Here is a 22983-nt window from a genome sequence, read left to right on the forward strand (position 1 = left end):
TGCTGATTGATCACAGTGAAACATGTGCTGATTGGTCGCAGTGAAACACGTGCTGATTGATCACAGTGAAACACATGATGATTGATCGCGTTGAAACATGTGCTGATTGATCACAGTGAAACACATAATGATTGATCGCGGTGAAACGCTTGCTGATTGAGCGTGGTGAAACACGTGCTGATTGATCACAGTGAAACACGTGCTGATTGATCACAGTGAAACACGTGCTGAATGATCGCAGTGAAACATGTGCTTATTGATTGCAGTGAAACATGGGCTGATTGATCGCAGTGAAACACATGCAGATTGATAGTAGTGGAACATGTGCTGATTGATCACAGTGAAACACGTGCTGATTGATCACGGTGAAACACATAATAATTAATTGCGTTGAAACATGTGCTGATTGATCGCGGTGAAACGCTTGCTAATTGATCGTGGTCAAATGCCTGATGATTGATCGCGATGAAACAAATGCTTATTAATCGCAGTGAAGCATGTGCTGATTGATCACAGTGAAATACATGCAGATTGATAGTAGTGGAACACGTGCTGATTGATCACAGCGAAACACGTGCTGATTGATCACAGTGAAACATGTGCTGATTGATCATAGTGAAACAAGTGCTGATTGATCGCAGTGAAACATGTGCTTATTGATTGCAGTGAAACATGGGCTGATTGATCGCAGTGAAACACATGCAGATTGATAGTAGTGGAACATGTGCTGATTGATCACAGTGAAACATGTGCTGATTGATCGCAGTGAAACACGTGCTGATTGATCGCAGTGAAATACATGCAGATTGATAGTAGTGGAACACGTGCTGATTGATCACAGTGAAACACGTGCTGATTGATCACAGTGAAACATGTGCTGATTGATCATAGTGAAACAAGTGCTGATTGATCGCAGTGAAACATGTGCTTATTGATTGCAGTGAAACATGGGCTGATTGATCGCAGTGAAACACATGCAGATTGATAGTAGTGGAACACGTGCTGATTGATCACAGTGAAACATGTGCTGATTGATCGCAGTGAAACACGTGCTGATTGATCACGGTGAAACACTTGATTGTTCGCAGTGAAACACATGCAGATTGACAGTAGTGGAACACGTGCTGATTGATCGCAGTGAAACATGTACTGATTGATCACGGTGAAACATGTGCTGATTGATCGCAGTGAAACACATGCAGATTGACAGTAGTGGAACACGTGCTGATTGATCACAGTGAAACGTGCTGATTGGTCGCAGTGAAACACGTGCTGATTGATCACAGTGAAACACATGATGATTGATCGCGTTGAAACATGTGCTGATTGATCACAGTGAAACACATAATGATTGATCGCGGTGAAACGCTTGCTGATTGAGTGCGGTGAAACACGTGCTGATTGATCACAGTGAAACACGTGCTGATTGATCACAGTGAAACACGTGCTGAATGATCGCAGTGAAACATGTGCTTATTGATTGCAGTGAAACATGGGCTGATTGATCGCAGTGAAACACATGCAGATTGATAGTAGTGGAACATGTGCTGATTGATCACAGCGAAACACGTGCTGATTGATCACGGTGAAACACATAATAATTAATTGCGTTGAAACATGTGCTGATTGATCGCGGTGAAACGCTTGCTAATTGATCGTGGTCAAATGCCTGATGATTGATCGCGATGAAATAAATGCTTATTAATCGCAGTGAAGCATGTGCTGATTGATCACAGTGAAACACTCGCTCATCGATCACGGTGAAATAAATGTTGATTGATCACAGTGAAACACGGGCTGATTGATCACAGTGAAACACGTGAAGATTAATAGTAGTGGAACACGTGCTGATTGATCACACTGAAACACTTGCTGATTGATCGCAGTGAAACACTCGCTCATCGATCACGGTGAAATAAATGCTGATTGATCACATTGAAACACGGGCTGATTGATCACAGTGAAACACGTGAAGATTACTAGTAGTGGAACACGTGCTGATTGATCACAGTGAAACATGTGCTGGTTGATCGCAGTGAAACACGTGCTAATTGATCACTGTGAAACACTTGATTGTTCGCAGAGAAACACGTGCTGATTGATCATAGTGAAACATGTGCTAATTTATCGCAGTGAAACGCTTGCTGATTGATCACGGTGAAACACATGATGATTGATCGCGTTGAAACACGTGCTGATTGATCACAGTGAAAAACATGATGATTGATTGCAGTGAAACGCTTGCTGTTTGAGCGAGGTGAAACACGTGCTGATTGATCGCAGTGAACCACATGCGGATTGATAGTAGTGGAACACGTGCTGATTGATCACAGTGAAACATGTGCTGATTGATCGCAGTGAAACACGTGCTGATTGATCACAGTGAAACACGTGCAGATTGATCCTAGTGAAATACGTGCTGATTTATCGCAGTGAAACACGTGCTTATTGATTGCAGTGACACACGTGCTTACTTATCACAGTGAAACACTTGCTTATTAATTGCAGTGACATACGTGCTTACTTATCACAGTGAAACACGTGCTGATTGATCACAGTGAAACAGGTGCTGATTGATCGGAGTGAAACACTTGCTGATTGATCACTTTGAAACCCATGATGATTGATCGCGTTGAAACACGTGCTGATTGATCACAGTGAAACACATGATGATTGATCGCGTTGAAACGCTTGCAAATTGAGCGCTGTGTAGCAAGTGCTGATTGATCACAGTGAAACACGTGCTGATTGATCATAGTGAAACACGTGCTGATTGATCGCAGTGAAACACGTGCTGATTGATCACAGTGAAATACGTGCTGATTGATCGCAGTGAAACACATGCAGATTGATAGTAGTGGAACACGTGCTGATTGATCACAGTGAAACACGTGCTGATTGATCACAGTGAAACATGTGCTGATTGATCATAGTGAAACACGTGCTGATTGATCGCAGTGAAATATGTGCTGATTGATCGCAGTGAAACAAGTGCTGATTAATCACAGTGAAACACGTGCTGATTGATTGCGGTGAAACGCTTGCTGATTGATCGCAGTGAAACACGTGCAAATTGATCGTAGTGAAACAAATGCTGATTGGTCACAGTGAAACACGTGCTGATTGATCGCAGTGAAACACGTACTGATTGATCACAGTGAAACACGTGCAAATTGATCGTAGTGAAACAAATGCTGATAGGTCACAGTGAAATACGTGCTGATTGATCGCAGTGAAACACGTGCTTAATGATTGCAGTGACACACGTGCTTACTTATCACAGTGAAACACGTGCTGATTGATCACAGTGTAACAGGTGCTGACTGATCGCAGTGAAATGCTTGCTGATTGATCACTTTGAAACCCATGATGATTGATCGCGTTGAAACACGTGCTGATTGATCACAGTGAAACACATGATGATTGATCGCGGTGAAACGCTTGCTAATTGAGCGCGGTGAAGCACGTGCTGATTGATCACAGTGAAACACGTGCTGATTGATCACAGTGAAACACGTGCAGATTGATCATAGTGAAACACGTGCTGATTGATCACAGTGAAACACGTGCAGATTGATCATAGTGAAACACGTGCTGATTGATCGCAGTGAAACACGTGCTGATTGATCGCAGTGAAACACGTGCTGACTAATCGCAGTGAAACACGTGCTGATTGATCGCAGTGAAACAAGTGATGATTGATCGCGGTGAAACAGGTGCTGATTGATTGCGGCGAGACATATGCTGATTAATTGCAGTGAAACAAGTGCTGATTGATCGCGGTGAAACACGTGCTGATTGATCGCAGTGAAACACGTGCTGATTGATCGCAGTGAAACACTTGCTGATTGATCATGGTGAAACACGTGCTGATTGATCGCAGAGCAACTGGTGCTGACTGATCACAGTAAAACACGTGCTGGCTGATCTCAGTGAAACATGTGCTGATTGATCGTAGAGCAACTGGTGCTGACTGATCACAGTGAAACACGTGCTGGCTGATCTCAGTGAGACACGTGCTGATTGATCATGGTGAGCCATTTGCTGATTGATCACGGTGAAACACGTGCTGATTGATCGCAGTGAAACACGTGCAAATTGATCGTAGTGAAACACGTGCAAATTGATCGCAGTGAAACACGTGCCGATTGATCGCAGTGAAACACGTGCTGATTGATCGCAGTGAGACATGTGCTGATTGATTGCAGTGAAACAAGTGCTCATTGATCGCGGTGAAACACGTGCTGATTGATTGCGGTGAGACGTGCTGATTGATGGCAGTGAAACAAGTGCTGATTGATCGCGGTGAAACATGTGCTGATTAATCGCGGTGAGGCATGTGCTGATTGATCACAGTGAAATACGTGCTGATTGATCGCAGTGAAATACTCGCTCATCAATCACGCTGAAATAAATGCTGATTGATCACAGTGAAACACGGGCTGATTGATCACAGTGAAACGTGCAGATTGATAGTAGTGGAACACATGCTGATTGATCACGGTGAAACACTTGATGATTGATCGCAGTGAAACACGTGCTGATTGATCACGATGAAACATGTGCTGATTGATTGCAGTGAAACACATGCAGATTGATACTAGTGGAACAAGTGCTGATTGATCGCAGTGAAACACGTGCTGGTTGATCGCAGTGAAACACGTGCTGATTGATCGCAGTGAAACACGTGCTGACTGATCACAGTGAAACACGTGCTGATTGATCGCAGTGAAACAAGTGATGATTGATCGCGGTGAAACAGGTGCCGATTGATTGCGGCGAGACATGTTCTGATTGATTGCGGTGAGACGTGCTGATTAATGGCAGTGAAACAAGTGCTGATTGATCGCGGTGAAACACGTGCTGATTAATCGCGGTGAGGCATGTGCTGATTGATCACAGTGAAATACGTGCTGATTGATCGCAGTGAAATATTCGCTCATCGATCACGCTGAAATAAATGCTGATTGATCACAGTGAAACACGGGCTGATTGATCACAGTGAAACGTGCAGATTGATAGTAGTGGAACACGTGCTGATTGATCACGGTGAAACACTTGATGATTGATCGCAGTGAAACACGTGCTGATTGATCACGATGAAACATGTGCTGTTTGATCGCAGTGAAACATGTGCTGATTGATCACGGTGAAACACATAATAATTGATCACGGTGAAACATGTGCTGATTGATCGTGGTGAAACGCTTGCTAATTGATCGTGATCAAATGCCTGTTGATTGATCGCGATGAAACAAATGCTTATTAATCGCGGTGAAACACGTGCTGATTGATCGCAGTGAAACACGAGCTGATTGATCGCAGTGAAACACGTGCTGATTGATCGCAGTGAAACACGTACTGATTGATCGCAGTGAAACAAATGCTTATTAATCGTGGTGAAACAGGTGCTGATTGATCGCAGTCAAACTCACGCTGATTGATCGCAGTGAAACACATGCTGATTGATTGCGGTGAAGCACGTGCTTATTGATTGCAGTGAAACACGTGCTGATTGATCGCAGTGAAACACGAGCTGATTGATCGCAGTGAAACACGTGCTGATTGATCGCAGTGAAACACGTACTGATTGATTGCAGTGAAACAAATGCTTATTAATCGTGGTGAAACACGTGCTGATTGATTGCAGTGAAACATGTGCTGATTGATCGTGGTGAAACGCTTGCTAATTGATCGTGGTCAAATGCCTGCTGATTGATCGCGATGAAACAAATGCTTATTAATCGCGGTGAAACGCATGCTGATTGATAGCAGTGAAACACGTGCTGATTGATGGCAGTGAAACAAATGCTTATTAATCATGGTTAAACAGGTGCTGATTGATCGCAGTCAAACTCATGCTGATTGATCACAGTGAAACACGTGCTGATTGATTGCGGTAAAACGCTTGCTGATTGATCGCGATAAAAGGCTTGCTGATTTATCACGGTGAAATATATGCTGATTGATCGCAGTGAAAGATGTGCTGATTGATCATACTGAAACACAGGCAGATCGATCATGATGAAACATGTGCTGATCAATCGCAGTGAAACACATGCTGATTGATCACAGTGAAACACGTGCTGATTGATCACAGAGAAACACGTGCAGATTGATCACGGTGAAACACCTGCTGATTGATTACAGTGAAAATCATGCTGATTGATCACAGTGAAACTCGTGCTGATTGATCGCTGAGAAACATGTGCAGATTGGTCTTAGTGAAACACGTGCAGATTGATCGTAGTGAAAAATGTGCTGATCGAACGAAGTGAAACACGTACTGACCGATCGCGGTGTGGCACATGCTGATTGATTATGATAAAACACTTGTGATTGATTGCGGTGAAACGCTTGCTGATTGATCTCGGTGAAACAAATGCTGATTGATTGCAGTGAAACATGTGCAGAGTGATCGTAGTGAAACACGTGCTGATTGATTGCAGTGAAACACGTGCTGATTGATCACAGTGAGACACGAGCTGATTGCGTATGATAAAATGCTTGCTGATTGATTGTGGTGAAATGCTTGCTGATTGCTCACGGTGAAACAAATGCTGATTGATTGCAGTGAAACACGTGCAAATTGATCGTAGTGAAACATGTGCTGATTGATCGCAGTGAAACACGTGCTGATCGATCGCGGTGAGACATGTGCTGATTGATTATGATAAAACGCTTGCTGATTGATTGCAGTGAAACGCTTGGTGATTGATCACAGTGAACCAAATGCTGATTGATCGTAGTGAAATATGTGCTGATTGATCACCGAGAAGCATGTGCTGATTGATCACGGTGAAGCATGTGATGATTGATCGCGGTGAAACACTTGCTGATCGATCATGGTGAAATAAATGCTGATTGATCACAGTGAAACACGTGTTGATTGTTCACAGTGAAATATGTGCTGATTGATCGCAGTGAAACACATGCTGATTGATCGCAGTGAAACACGTGCTGACTGATTGCGGTGAAATGCTTGCTGATCGATCGCGGTGAAACGTGTGCTGATCGATCACGGTGAAACATGTGCTGATGGATTGAAATAAAATTCTTGCTGATTGATCACAGTGAAACATGTGCTGACCGATTGCGGTGAAACGCTTGCTTATTGATCGCGGTGAAATGCCTGCTGATTGATCGCGGAGAAATGCGCGCTGATTGATCACAGTGAAACACGTGTTGTTTGATCATATTGAAACACATGCTGATTGATCGCGGTGAAATGCGTGCTGATTGATCCCAGTGAAATGCCTGCTGATCTATCACGTTGAAACAAGTGCTAATCGATCGCGGTGAAACTTGTGCTGATCGATTGCAATAACACTCTTGCTGATCGATCACAGTGAAACACATGCTGATCAATCACAGTGAAACACATGCTGATTCATCGCGGTGATACACGGGCTGATTGATCGCAGTGAAGCACATGCTGATTGATCGCAGTGAAACATGTGCTGATCGATTGCAGTGAATCATGTGCTGATCAATCGCAATAAAACTCTTGCTGATTGATCACAGTGAAACACACGTTGATCGATCATGGTGAAACACGTGCTGATTGATCACGGTGAAACTCGTGCTGATTGATGACAGTGAAACACTCCCTGATTGATCACAGTGAAACACATTCTGATTGAACGTAATAAAATGCTTGTCGATTGATCGAGTTGAAACATGTGCTGATCGATGGCAGTGAATCATGTGCTGATCAATCGCAATAAAACTCTTGCTGATTGATCACAGTGAAACACACGTTGATCGATCACGGTGAAACACGTGCTGATTGATCACGGTGAAACTCGTGCTGATTGATGACAGTGAAACACTTCCTGATTGATCACAGTGAAACACATTCTGATTGAACGCAATAAAATGCTTGTCGATTGATCGCGTTGAAACATGTGCTGATCGATGGCAGTGAATCATGTGCTGATCAATCGCAATAAAACTCTTGCTGATTGATCACAGTGAAACACGCGCTGATCGATCGCGGTGAAACTTGTGCTGATAGATCGCGATGAAACACGTGCTGATTGACTGCAGTGAAACACGTGCTTACTTATCACGTGCTGATTGATCACAGTGAAACACATGCTGATTGATCGCGGTGAAACGCCTGCTGATCTATCGCGTTGAAACATGTGCTGATCGATCGCGGTGAAACTTGTGCTGATCGATTGCAATAAACCTCTTACTGATTGATCAGAGTGAAACACGTGCTCATCGATCACTTTGAAACAAATGTTGATTGAACACTGTGAAACACGTGGCTGATTGATCGCACAGAAACACGGGCAGATTGGTCTTAGTGAAACATGTGCTGATTGATCGTGGTGAAACACGTGCTGATTGATCGTGGTGAAACATGTGCTGATTGATCATGGTGAAACACGTGCCGATTGATCACTGAGAAACACGTGCAGCTTGATCGCAGTGAAACACATGCTGATCGATCGCGATGAAACATGTGCTGATTGATCGCAGTGAAACACATGCTGATCGAACGCGATGAAACGTGCTGATTGATCACAGTGAAACACATGCTGATCGATCACGATGACACGTGCTGATTGATCGCAGTGAAACACGTGCTGATTGATCGCAGTGAAAACATGCTGATTGATCGAAGTGAAACACGTGCTGATCGATCATGGTGAAACACCTACTGATCGATCGCGGTGAGATACGTGCTGATTGATTATGATAAAACGCTTGCTGATTGATTGCAGTGAAACACGTGCTGATTGATTACGGTGAAAAAAATGCTGATTGATCGCAGTGAAACACGTGCTGATCGATTATGATGAAACGCTTGTTGATTGATCGCGGTGAATGACGTGCTGATCGATCGCGGTGAAACACGTGCTGATTGATTATGATAAAACGCTTGTTGATTGATCGCGGTGAAACACGTGCTGATCGATTATGATAAAACGCTTGTTGATTGATCGCGGTGAATGACGTGCTGATCGATCGCGGTGAAACACGTGCTGATTGATCGCAGTGAAACACATGCTGATTGATCGCCATGAAACGTGCTGATTGATCGCAGTGAAACACATGCTGATCGAACGCGGTGAAACGTGCTGATTGATTGCATTGAAACGCTTGCTGTTTGAGCGAGGTGAAACACGTGCTGATTAATCGCAGTGAAACACATGCGGATTGATAGTAGTGGAACACGTGCTGATTGATCACAGTGAAACATGTGCTGATTGATCGCAGTGAAACACGTGCTGATCGATCACGGTGAAACACATAATAATTGATTGCGATGAAACGTGCTGATTGATTGCGGTGACACGTGTGCTGATTGCAGTGAAACAATTGCTGACTGATCGTGGTGAAACACATGCTGATTGATTGCGGTGAAGCACGTGCTGATTGATTGCGGTGAAGTACGTGCTGATCGATCACAATGAAACACATGCTGGTTAATCACAGTGAAATACGTGCTGATTGATCGCAGTGAAACACTCGCTCATCGATCACGGTGAAATAAATGCTGATTGATCACAGTGAAAAACATGCTGATTGATTGCAGTGAAACACGTGCTGATTGATCACAGTGAAACACGTGCTGATTGATCACAGTGAAACACTCGCTCCTCGATCACGGTGAAACATATGCTGATTGATCACAGTGAAACACATGCTGATTGATTGCAGTGAAACACGTGCTGATTGATCGCAGAGAAACGTGCTGATTGATTACCGTGAAACAAATGCTGATTGATCGCAGTGAAAAACATGCTGATTGATCACAGTGAAACTCGTGCTGATTGATCACAGTGAAACACGTGCTAATTGATCGCAGTGAAACGCTTGCTGATTGATCACAGTGAAACACATGATGATTGATCACAGTGAAACACGTGCTGATTGATCACAGTGAAACACATAATGTTTGATCGCGATGAAACGCTTGCTAATTGAGCGCGGTGAAACACGTGCTGATTGATCGCAGTGAAATACATGCAGATTGATAGTAGTGGAACACGTGCTGATTGATCACAGTGAAACACGTGCTGATTGATCACAGTGAAACATGTGCTGATTGATCATAGTGAAACACGTGCTGATTGATCGCAGTGAAACATGTGCTTATTGATTGCAGTGAAACATGGGCTGATTGATCGCAGTGAAACACATGCAGATTGATAGTAGTGGAACACGTGCTGATTGATCACAGTGAAACACGTGCTGATTGATCACAGTGAAACATGTGCTGATTGATCATAGTGAAACACGTGCTGATTGATCGCAGTGAAACATGTGCTTATTGATTGCAGTGAAACATGGGCTGATTGATCGCAGTGAAACACATGCAGATTGATAGTAGTGGAACACGTGCTGATTGATCACAGTGAAACATGTGCTGATTGATCGCAGTGAAACACGTGCTGATTGATCACAGTGAAACACTTGATGATAGTTCGCAGTGAAACATGTGCTGATTGATCACGGTGAAACATGTGCTGATTGATCGCAGTGAAACACATGCAGATTGATAGTAGTGGAACACGTGCTGATTGATCACAGTGAAACATGTGCTGATTGGTCGCAGTAAAACACGTGCTGATTGATCACAGTGAAACACATGATGATTGATCGCGTTGAAACGCTTGCTGATTGAGCGCGGTGAAACACGTGCTGATTGATCGCAGTGAACTACATGCAGATTGATAGTAGTGGAACACGTGCTGATTGATCACAGTGAAACACGTGCTGGTTGATCACAGTGAAACATGTGCTGATTGATCACAGTGAAACACGTGCTGATTGATCATAGTGAAACACGTGCTGATTGATCGCAGTGAAACATGTGCTTATCGATTGCAGTGAAACATGGGCTGATTGATCGCAGTGAAACACATGCAGATTGATAGTAGTGGAACACGTGCTGATTGATCACAGTGAAACGTGCTGATTGATCGCAGTGAAACACGTGCTGATTGATCACAGTGAAACACAATAATTAATTGCATTGAAACATGTGCTGATTGATCGCGGTGAAATGCTTGCTAATTGATCGTGGTCAAATGCCTGCTGATTGATCGCGATGAAACAAATGCTTATTAATCGCGGTGAAACACGTGATGATTGATCACAGTGAAACACGTGCTGATTGATCGCAGTGGGACATGTGCTGATTGATTGCAGTGAAACAAGTGATGATTGATCGCGGTGAAACACGTGCTGATTAATTGCGGTGAGACATGTGCTGATTGATTGCGGTGAAACAAGTGATGATTGATCGCGGTGAAACACGTACTGATTGATCGTGGTGAAGCACGTGCTGATCGATCGCAATGAAACACATGCTGATTAATCACAGTGAAACACGTGCTGATTGATCACAGTGAAACACCTGCTGATTGATCGCAGTGAAACACTCGCTCATCGATCACGGTGAAATAAATGCTGATTGATCACAGTGAAACACGGGCTGATTGATCACAGTGAAACACGTGAAGATTAATAGTAGTGGAACACGTGCTGATTGATCACAGTGAAACATGTGCTGGTTGAGCGCAGTGAAACCTCTGCTAATTGATCACGGTGAAACACTTGATTGTTCGCAGTGAAACACGTGCTGATTGATCATAGTGAAACATGTGCTAATTGATCGCAGTGAAACGCTTGCTGATTGATCACGGTGAAACACATGATGATTGATCGCGTTGAAACACGTGCTGATTGATCACAGTGAAAACCATGATGATTGATTGCAGTGAAACGCTTGCTGTTTGAGCGAGGTGAAACACGTGCTGATTGATCGCAGTGAAACACATGCGGATTGATAGTAGTGGAACACGTGCTGATTGATCACAGTGAAACATGTGCTGATTGATCGCAGTGAAACACGTGCTGATTGATCACGGTGAAACACATAATAATTGATTGTGATGAAACATGTGCTGATTGATTGCGGTGACACGTGTGCTGATTGCAGTGAAACAATTGCTGACTGATCGTGGTGAAACACATGCTGATTGATTGCGGTGAAGCACGTGCTGATCGATCACAATGAAACACATGCTGGTTAATCACAGTGAAATACGTGCTGATTGATCGCAGTGAAACACTCGCTCATCGATCACGGTGAAATAAATGCTGATTGATCACAGTGAAAAACATGCTGATTGATTGCAGTGAAACACGTGCTGATTGATCACAGTGAAACACATGCTGATTGATTGCAGTGAAACACGTGCTGATTGATCGCAGAGAAACGTGCTGATTGATTACCGTGAAACACTTGCTGATTGATCACAGTGAAAAACATGCTGATTGATCACAGTGAAACTCGTGCTGATTGATCACAGTGAAACACGTGCTGATTGATCGCAGTGAAACGCTTGCTGATTGATCACAGTGAAACACATGATGATTGATCGCGTTGAAAAACGTGCTGATTGATCACAGTGAAACACATAATGATTGATCGCGATGAAACGCTTGCTAATTGAGCGCGGTGAAACACGTGCTGATTGATCGCAGTGAAATACATGCAGATTGATAGTAATGGAACACGTGCTGATTGATCACAGTGAAACACGTGCTGATTGATCACAGTGAAACATGTGCTGATTGATCATAGTGAAACACGTGCTGATTGATCGCAGAGAAACATGTGCTTATTGATTGCAGTGAAACATGGGCTGATTGATCGCAGTGAAACACATGCAGATTGATAGTAGTGGAACACGTGCTGATTGATCACAGTGAAACATGTGCTGATTGATCGCAGTGAAACACGTGCTGATTGATCACAGTGAAACACTTGATGATTGTTCGCAGTGAAACATGTGCTGATTGATCACAGTGAAACGTGCTGATTGATCGCAGTGAAACACATGCAGATTGATAGTAGTGGAACACGTGCTGATTGATCACAGTGAAACATGTGCTGATTGGTCGCAGTAAAACACGTGCTGATTGATCACAGTGAAACACATGATGATTGATCGTGTTGAAACGCTTGCTGATTGAGCGCGGTGAAACACGTGCCGATTGATCGCAGTGAAATACATGCAGATTGATAGTAGTGGAACACGTGCTGATTGATCACAGTGAAACACGTGCTGATTGATCACAGTGAAACATGTGCTGATTGATCATAGTGAAACACGTGCTGATTGATCGCAGTGAAACATGTGTTTATTGATTGCAGTGAAACATGGGCTGATTGATCGCAGTGAAACACATGCAGATTGATAGTAGTGGAACACGTGCTGATTGATCACAGTGAAATATGTGCTGATTGATCGCAGTGAAACACGTGCTGATTGATCATGGTGAAACACTTGATGATTGTTCGCAGTGAAACATGTGCTGATTGATCACGGTGAAACATGTGCTGATTGATCGCAGTGAAACACATGCAGATTGATAGTAGTGGAACACGTGCTGATTAATCACAGTGAAACATGTGCTGATTGGTCGCAGTTAAACACGTGCTGATTGATCACAGTGAAACACATGATGATTGATCGCGTTGAAACACGTGTTGATTGATCACAGTGAAACACATGATGATTGATCGCGGTGAAACGCTTGCTGAGTGAGCGCGGTGAAACACGTGCTGATTGAGCGCGGTGAAACACGTGCTGATTGATCACAGTGAAACACGTGCTGATTGATCGCAGTGAAACACATGCTGATTGATCGCAGTGAAACATGTGCTTATTGATTGCAGTGAAACACGGACTGATTGATCACAGTGAAACACATGCAGATTGATAGTATTGGAAAACATGCTGATTGATCACAGTGAAACGTGCTGATTGATCGCAGTGAAAAACGTGCTGATTGATCACGGTGAAACACAATAATTAATTGCGTTGAAACATGTGCTGATTGATCGCGGTGAAATGCTTGCTAATTGATCGTGGTCAAATGCCTGCTGATTGATCGCGATGAAACAAATGCTTATTAATCGCGGTGAAACACGTGATGATTGATCACAGTGAAACACGTGCTGATTGATCGCAGTGGGACATGTACTGATTGATTGCGGTGAAACAAGTGATGATTGATCGCGGTGAAACACGTGCTGATTGATCGCGGTGAAGCACGTGCTGATCGATCGCAATGAAACACATGCTGATTAATCACAGTGAAACACGTGCTGATTGATCACAGTGAAACACCTGCTGATTGATCGCAGTGAAACACTCGCTCATCGATCACGGTGAAATAAATGCTGATTGATCACAGTGAAACACGGGCTGATTGATCACAGTGAAACACGTGAAGATTAATAGTAGTGGAACACGTGCTGATTGATCACAGTGAAACATGTGCTGGTTGAGCGCAGTGAAACCCCTGCTAATTGATCACGGTGAAACACTTGATTGTTCGCTGTGAAACACGTGCTGATTGATCATAGTGAAACATGTGCTAATTGATCGCAGTGAAACGCTTGCTGATTGATCACGGTGAAACACATGATGATTGATCGCGTTGAAACACGTGCTGATTGATCACAGTGAAAACCATGATGATTGATTGCAGTGAAACGCTTGCTGTTTGAGCGAGATGAAACACGTGCTGATTGATCGCAGTGAAACACATGCGGATTGATAGTAGTGGAACACGTGCTGATTGATCACAGTGAAACATGTGCTGATTGATCGCAGTGAAACACGTGCTGATCGATCACGGTGAAACACATAATAATTGATTGCGATGAAACGTGCTGATTGATTGCGGTGACACGTGTGCTGATTGCAGTGAAACAATTGCTGACTGATCGTGGTGAAACACATGCTGATTGATTGCGGTGAAGCACGTGCTGATTGATTGCGGTGAAGCACGTGCTGATCGATCACAATGAAACACATGCTGGTTAATCACAGTGAAATACGTGCTGATTGATCGCAGTGAAACACTCGCTCGTCGATCACGGTGAAATAAATGCTGATTGATCACAGTGAAAAACATGCTGATTGATCACAGTGAAACAAATGCTGATTGATTGCAGTGAAACACGTGCTGATTGATCGCAGAGAAACGTGCTGATTGATTACCGTGAAACACTTGCTGATTGATTGCAGTGAAAAACATGCTGATTGATCACAGTGAAACTCGTGCTGATTGATCACAGTGAAACACGTGCTGATTGATCGCAGTGAAACGCTTGCTGATTGATCACAGTGAAACACATAATGATTGATCGCGATGAAACGCTTGCTAATTGAGCGCAGTGAAACACGTGCTGATTGATCGCAGTGAAATACATGCAGATTGATAGTAGTGGAACACGTGCTGATTGATCACAGTGAAACACGTGCTGATTGATCACAGTGAAACATGTGCTGATTGATCATAGTGAAACATGTGCTGATTGATCGCAGTGAAACGTGCTTATTGATTGCAGTGAAATATGGGCTGATTGATCGCAGTGAAACACATGCAGATTGATAGTAGTGGAACACGTGCTGATTGATCACAGTGAAACATGTGCTGATTGATCGCAGTGAAACACGTGCTGATTGATCACAGTGAAACACTTGGTGATTGTTCGCAGTGAAACATGTGCTGATTGATCACGGTGAAACATATGCTGATTGATCGCAGTGAAACACATGCCGATTGATAGTAGAGGAACACGTGCTGATTGATCACAGTGAAACATGTGCTGATTGGTCACAGTAAAACACGTGCTGATTGATCACAGTGAAACACATGATGATTGATCGCGTTGAAACATGTGCTGATTGATCACAGTGAAACACGTGCTGATTGATCGCAGTGAAACGCTTGCTGATTGATCACAGTGAAACACATGATGATTGATCGAGTTGAAACACGTGCTGATTGATCACAGTGAAACACATAATGATTGATCGCGATGAAACGCTTGCTAATTGAGCGCAGTGAAACACGTGCTGATTGATCGCAGTGAAATACATGCAGATTGATAGTAGTGGAACACGTGCTGATTGATCACAGTGAAACACGTGCTGATTGATCACAGTGAAACATGTGCTGATTGATCATAGTGAAACATGTGCTGATTGATCGCAGTGAAACATGTGCTTATTGATTGCAGTGAAACATGGGCTGATTGATCGCAGTGAAACACATGCAGATTGATAGTAGTGGAACACGTGCTGATTGATCACAGTGAAACATGTGCTGATTGATCGCAGTGAAACACGTGCTGATTGATCACGGTGAAACACTTGATGATTGTTCGCAGTGAAACATGTACTGATTGATCACGGTGAAAGATGTGCTGATTGATCGCAGTGAAACATGCAGATTGACAGTAGTGGAACAGGTGCTGATTGATCACAGTGAAACATGTGCTGATTGGTCGCAGTGAAACACGTGCTGATTGATCACAGTGAAACACATGATGATTGATCGCGTTGAAACATGTGCTGATTGATCACAGTGAAACACATAATGATTGATCGCGGTGAAACGCTTGCTGATTGAGCGCGGTGAAACACGTGCTGATTGATCACAGTGAAACACGTGCTGATTGATCACAGTGAAACACGTGCTGAATGATCGCAGTGAAACATGTGCTTATTGATTGCAGTGAAACATGGGCTGATTGATCGCAGTGAAACACATGCAGATTGATAGTAGAGGAACACGTGCTGATTGATCACAGTGAAACATGTGCTGATTGGTCGCAGTAAAACACGTGCTGATTGATCACAGTGAAACACATGATGATTGATCGCGTTGAAACACGTGCTGATTGATCACAGTGAAACACATGATGATTGATCGCGGTGAAACGCTTGCTGATTGAGCGCGGTGAAACACGTGCTGATTGATCACAGTGAAACACGTGCTGATTGATCACAGTGAAACACATGCTGAATGACCGCAGTGAAACATGTGCTTATTGATTGCAGTGAAACATGGGCTGATTGATCGCAGTGAAACACATGCAGATTGATAGTAGTGGAACACGTGCTGATTGATCACAGTGAAACACGTGCTGATTGATCACAGTGAAACATGTGCTGATTGATCATAGTGAAACATGTGCTGATTGATCGCAGTGAAACATGTGCTTATTGATTGCAGTGAAACATGGGCTGATTGATCACAGTGAAACACATGCAGATTGATAGTAGTGGAACACGTGCTGATTGATCACAGTGAAACATGTGCTGATTGATCGCAGTGAAACACATGCTGATTGATCACAGTGAAACACATGATGATTGATCGCTGTGAAACGCTTGCTGATTGAGCGCGGTGAAACACGTGCTGATTGATCACAGTGAAACACGTGCTGATTGATCACAGTGAAACACATGCTGAATGACCGCAGTGAAACACATGCTGAATGACCGCAGTGAAACATGTGCTTATTGATTGCAGTGAAACATGGGCTGGTTGATCGCAGTGAAACACATGCAGATTGATAGTAGTGGAACACGTGCTGATTGATCGCAGTGAAACACGTGCTGATTGATCACAGTGAAACACATAATAATTAATTGCGTTGAAACGTGCTGATTGATCGCGGTGAAACGCTTGCTAATTGATTGTGGTCAAATGCCTGATGATTGATCGCAATGTAACAAATGCTTATTAATCGCGGTGAAGCATGTGCTGATTGATCACAGTGAAACACCTGCTGATTGATCGCAGTGAAACACTCGCTCATCGATCACGGTGAAATAAATGTTGATTGATCACAGTGAAACACGGGCTGATTGATCACAGTGAAACACGTGAAGATTAATAGTAGTGGAACACGTGCTGATTGATCACAGTGAAAAACATGCTGGTTGATCGCACTTAAAGGCTTGCTGACTGATCACTGTGAAACACGTGCTGATTGATCCTAGTGAAACACGTGCTGATCGATTGCGGTGAGCCATGTGCTGATTGATTATGATAAAACGCTTGCTGATTGATTGCGGTGAAACACGTGCTGATTGATCACGGTGAAACGTGCAGATTGATCGCGGAGAAGCAAATGCTGATTGATCGCAGTGAAACACGTGCTGATTGATCGCGGTGAGACACGTGCTGATTGAGTATGATAAAACGCTTGCTGATTAATTGTGGTGAAACTCTTGCTGATTGGTCACAGATAAACACGTGCTGATTGATCACAGTGAAACACATGCTTATTGATCGCAGTGAAACACGTGCTTACATATCACAGTGAAACACGTGCTGCTTGATCGCAGAGAAACAGGTGCTGATTGATCGCAGCGAAACATGTGCCGATCGATCACAGTGAGCCATGTGCTGATTGATTATGATGAAACACTTTCTGATTGATTGCGGTGAAACAAATGCTGATTGATTGCGGTGAAACACTTGCTGATTGATCGCAGTGAAAGACGTGCAAATTGATCGTAGTGAAACACATGCTGATGGATATCAGTGAAACACATGCAAATTGATCGTAGTGAAACACATGCTGATTGATGGCAGTGAAACACGTGCTCATTGATCACAGTGAAACATGTGCTGATTGATCACAGTGAAACACGTGCTGATCGATCGCGGTGAGACATGAGATGATTGCGTATGATAAAACGCTTGCTGATTGATCACAGTGAAACACGTGCAGATTGATCCTGGTGAAATACGTGCTGATTGATCACAGTGAAACGCGTGCTTATTGATTAAAGTGACACACATGCTTATTATCACAGTGAAACACGTGCTGATTGATCGCAGTGAAACACTTGCTGATTGATCACAGTGAAACACATGATGATTGATCGCGTTGAAACACGTGCTGATTGATCACAGTGAAACACATGATGATTGATCGCGGTGAAACGCTTGCTGATTGAGCGTGGTGAAACACGTGCTGATTGATCGCAGTGAAATACATGCAGATTGATAGTAGTGGAATATGTGCTGATTGATCGCAGTCAAACTCATGCTGATTGATCACAGTGAAACACGTGCTGAGTGATCGTGGTGAAACACGTGCTGATTGATCACAGTGAAACACATGATGATTGATCGCGTTGAAACACGTGCTGATTGATCACAGTGAAACACATGATTGATCGCGGTGAAACGCTTGCTGATTGAACGTGGTGAAACACGTGCTGATTGATCGCAGTGAAATACATGCAGATTGATAGTAGTGGAATATGTGCTGATTGATCGCAGTCAAACTCATGCTGATTGATCACAGTGAAACACGTGCTGATTGATTGCGGTGAAGCATGTGCTTATTAATCGCAGTGAAACACGTGCTGAGTGATCGCGATGAAACACGTGCTGATTGATCACTGTGAAACCCATGATGATTGATCGCGTTGAAACACGTGCTGATTGATCACGGTGACACACATGATGATTGATCGCGTTGAAACACGTGCTGATGGATCACAGTGACACACATGATGATTGATTGCGGTGAAACGCTTGCTGATCGATCATGGTGAAACATGTGCTGATCGATCGTGGTGAGACACGTGCTGATTGATTATGATAAAACACGTGCTGATTGATTGCGGTAAAACGCTTGCTGATTGATCGCGATAAAAGGCTTGCTGATTTATCACGGTGAAATATATGCTGATTGATCGCAGTGAAAGATGTGCTGATTGATCATACTGAAACACAGGCAGATCGATCATGATGAAACATGTGCTGATCAATCGCAGTGAAACACATGCTGATTGATCACAGTGAAACACGTGCTGATTGATCACAGAGAAACACGTGCAGATTGATCACGGTGAAACACCTGCTGATTGATTACAGTGAAAATCATGCTGATTGATCACAGTGAAACTCGTGCTGATTGATCGCTGAGAAACATGTGCAGATTGGTCTTAGTGAAACACGTGCAGATTGATCGTAGTGAAAAATGTGCTGATCGAACGAAGTGAAACACGTACTGACCGATCGCGGTGTGGCACATGCTGATTGATTATGATAAAACGCTTGCTGATTGATTGCGGTGAAACGCTTGCTGATTGATCTTGGTGAAACAAATGCTGATTGATCGCAGTGAAACATGTGCTGATTGATCGCGGTGAAACACGTGCTGATTGATCGCAGTGAAACAGGTGCTGATTGATCGCAGTGAAAAATGTGGTGATTGATCGTGATAGAAGGCTTGTTGATTGATCACAGTGAAACACGTGCTGATTGATATCAGTGAAACAGGTGCTGATTGATCACAGTGAAACACGTGCTGATCGATCACGATGAGACACATGCTGATTGAGTATGATAAAACGCTTGCTGATTGATTGCGGTGAAACATGTGCTGATTGATCACGGTGAAACAAATGCTGATTGATTGCAGTGAAACATGTGCAGAGTGATCGTAGTGAAACACGTGCTGATTGATTGCAGTGAAACACATGTTGACTGATCACGGTGAGGCACGTGCTGATTGATCACAGTGAAACACGTGCTGACTGATCGCAGTGAAACACATGATGATTGATCACAGTGAAACACGTGCTGATTGATCGCAGTGAAACATGTGCTAATTGATCACAGTGAATAACGTGCTGATTGATCACGGTGAAACACATGCTGATTGATCGCAGTGAAATACGTGCTGATTGATTGCAGTGAAACACGTGCTTATTTATCACAGAGAAACACGTGCTGATTGATTGCAGAGAAACAGGTGCTGATTGATCGCAGTGAAAAATGTGGTGATTGATCGTGATAGAAGGCTTGTTGATTGATCACAGTGAAACACGTGCTGATTGATATCAGTGAAACAGGTGCTGATTGATCACAGTGAAACACGTGCTGATTGATAGCAGTGAAACATGTGCTGATTGATCACAGTGAAACACGTGATGATCGATCACGATGAGACACATGCTGATTGAGTATGATAAAACGCTTGCTGATTGATTGCGGTGAAACATGTGCTAATTGATCACGGTGAAACAAATGCTGATTGATTGCAGTGAAACATGTGCAGAGTGATCGTAGTGAAACACGTGCTGATTGATTGCAGTGAAACACGTGTTGATTGATCACGGTGAGGCACGTGCTGATTGATCACAGTGAAACACGTGCTGACTGATCGCAGTGAAACACATGCTGATTGATCACAGTGAAACACGTGCTGATTGATCGCAGTGAAACATGTGCTAATTGATCGCAGTGAAACGTGCTAATTGATTGCAGTGAAACATGTGCTAATTGATCGCAGTGAAACACGTGCTGATTGATTGCAGTGAAACACGTGCTGATTGATCACAGTGAGACACGAGCTGATTGCGTATGATAAAATGCTTGCTGATTGATTGTGGTGAAATGCTTGCTGATTGATCACGGTGAAACAAATGCTGATTGATTGCAGTGAAACACGTGCAAATTGATCGTAGTGAAACATGTGCTGATTGATCGCAGTGAAACACGTGCTGATCGATCGAGGTGAGACATGTGCTGATTGATTATGATAAAACGCTTGCTGATTGATTGCAGTGAAACGCTTGGTGATTGATCACAGTGAACCAAATGCTGATTGATCGTAGTGAAATATGTGCTGATTGATCACCGAGAAGCATGTGCTGATTGATCACGGTGAAGCATGTGATGATTGATCGCGGTGAAACACTTGCTGATCGATCATGGTGAAACAAATGCTGATTGATCACAGTGAAACACGTGTTGATTGTTCACAGTGAAATATGTGCTGATTGATCGCAGTGAAACACATGCTGATTGATCGCAGTGAAACACGTGCTGACTGATTGCGGTGAAATGCTTGCTGATCGATCGCGGTGAAACGTGTGCTGATCGATCACGGTGAAACATGTGCTGATGGATTGAAATAAAATTCTTGCTGATTGATCACAGTGAAACATGTGCTGATCGATTGCGGTGAAATGCTTGCTTATTGATCGCAGTGAAATGCCTGCTGATTGATCGCGGTGAAATGCGCGCTGATTGATCACAGTGAAACACGTGTTGTTTGATCATATTGAAACACATGCTGATTGATCGCGGTGAAATGCGTGCTGATTGATCCCAGTGAAATGCCTGCTGATCTATCACGTTGAAACAAGTGCTAATCGATCGCGGTGAAACTTGTGCTGATCGATTGCAATAAAACTCTTGCTGTTTGGTCAGAGTGAAACATGTGCTGATTGATCATAGTGAAACACATGCTGATCGATCACAGTGAAACACGTGCTGATCAATCACAGTGAAACACATGCTGATTCATCGCGGTGAAACAGATGCTGATTGATCGCAGTGAAACACGTGCTGATGGAATGCGGTGAAACACGGGCTGATTGATCACAGTGAAACACATAATGATTGATCGCGATGAAACGCTTGCCGATTGAGCGCGGTGAAACACGTGCTGATTGATCGCAGTGAAATACATGCAGATTGATAGTAGTGGAACACGTGCTGATTGATCACAGTGAAACACGTGCTGACTGATCACAGTGAAACATGTGCTGATTGATCATAGTGAAACAAGTGCTGATTGATTGCAGTGAAACATGTGCTTATTGATTGCAGTGAAACATGGGCTGATTGATCGCAGTGAAACACATGCAGATTGATAGTAGTGGAACACGTGCTGATTGATCACAGTGAAACATGTGCTGATTGATCGCAGTGAAACACGTGCTGATTGATCACGGTGAAACACTTGATGATTGTTCGCAGTGAAACATGTACTGATTGATCACGGTGAAAGATGTGCTGATTGATCGCAGTGAAACACATGCAGATTGACAGTAGTGGAACAGGTGCTGATTGATCACAGTGAAACATGTGCTGATTGGTCGCAGTGAAACACGTGCTGATTGATCACAGTGAAACACATGATGATTGATCGCGTTGAAACATGTGCTGATTGATCACAGTGAAACACATAATGATTGATCGCGGTGAAACGCTTGCTGATTGAGCGCGGTGAAACACGTGCTGATTGATCACAGTGAAACACGTGCTGATTGATCACAGTGAAACACGTGCTGAATGATCGCAGTGAAACATGTGCTTATTGATTGCAGTGAA

Source organism: Carcharodon carcharias, chromosome 13 (genome assembly GCF_017639515.1).
Source record: "Carcharodon carcharias isolate sCarCar2 chromosome 13, sCarCar2.pri, whole genome shotgun sequence".
Classification (NCBI taxonomy): Eukaryota; Metazoa; Chordata; class Chondrichthyes; order Lamniformes; family Lamnidae; genus Carcharodon; species Carcharodon carcharias.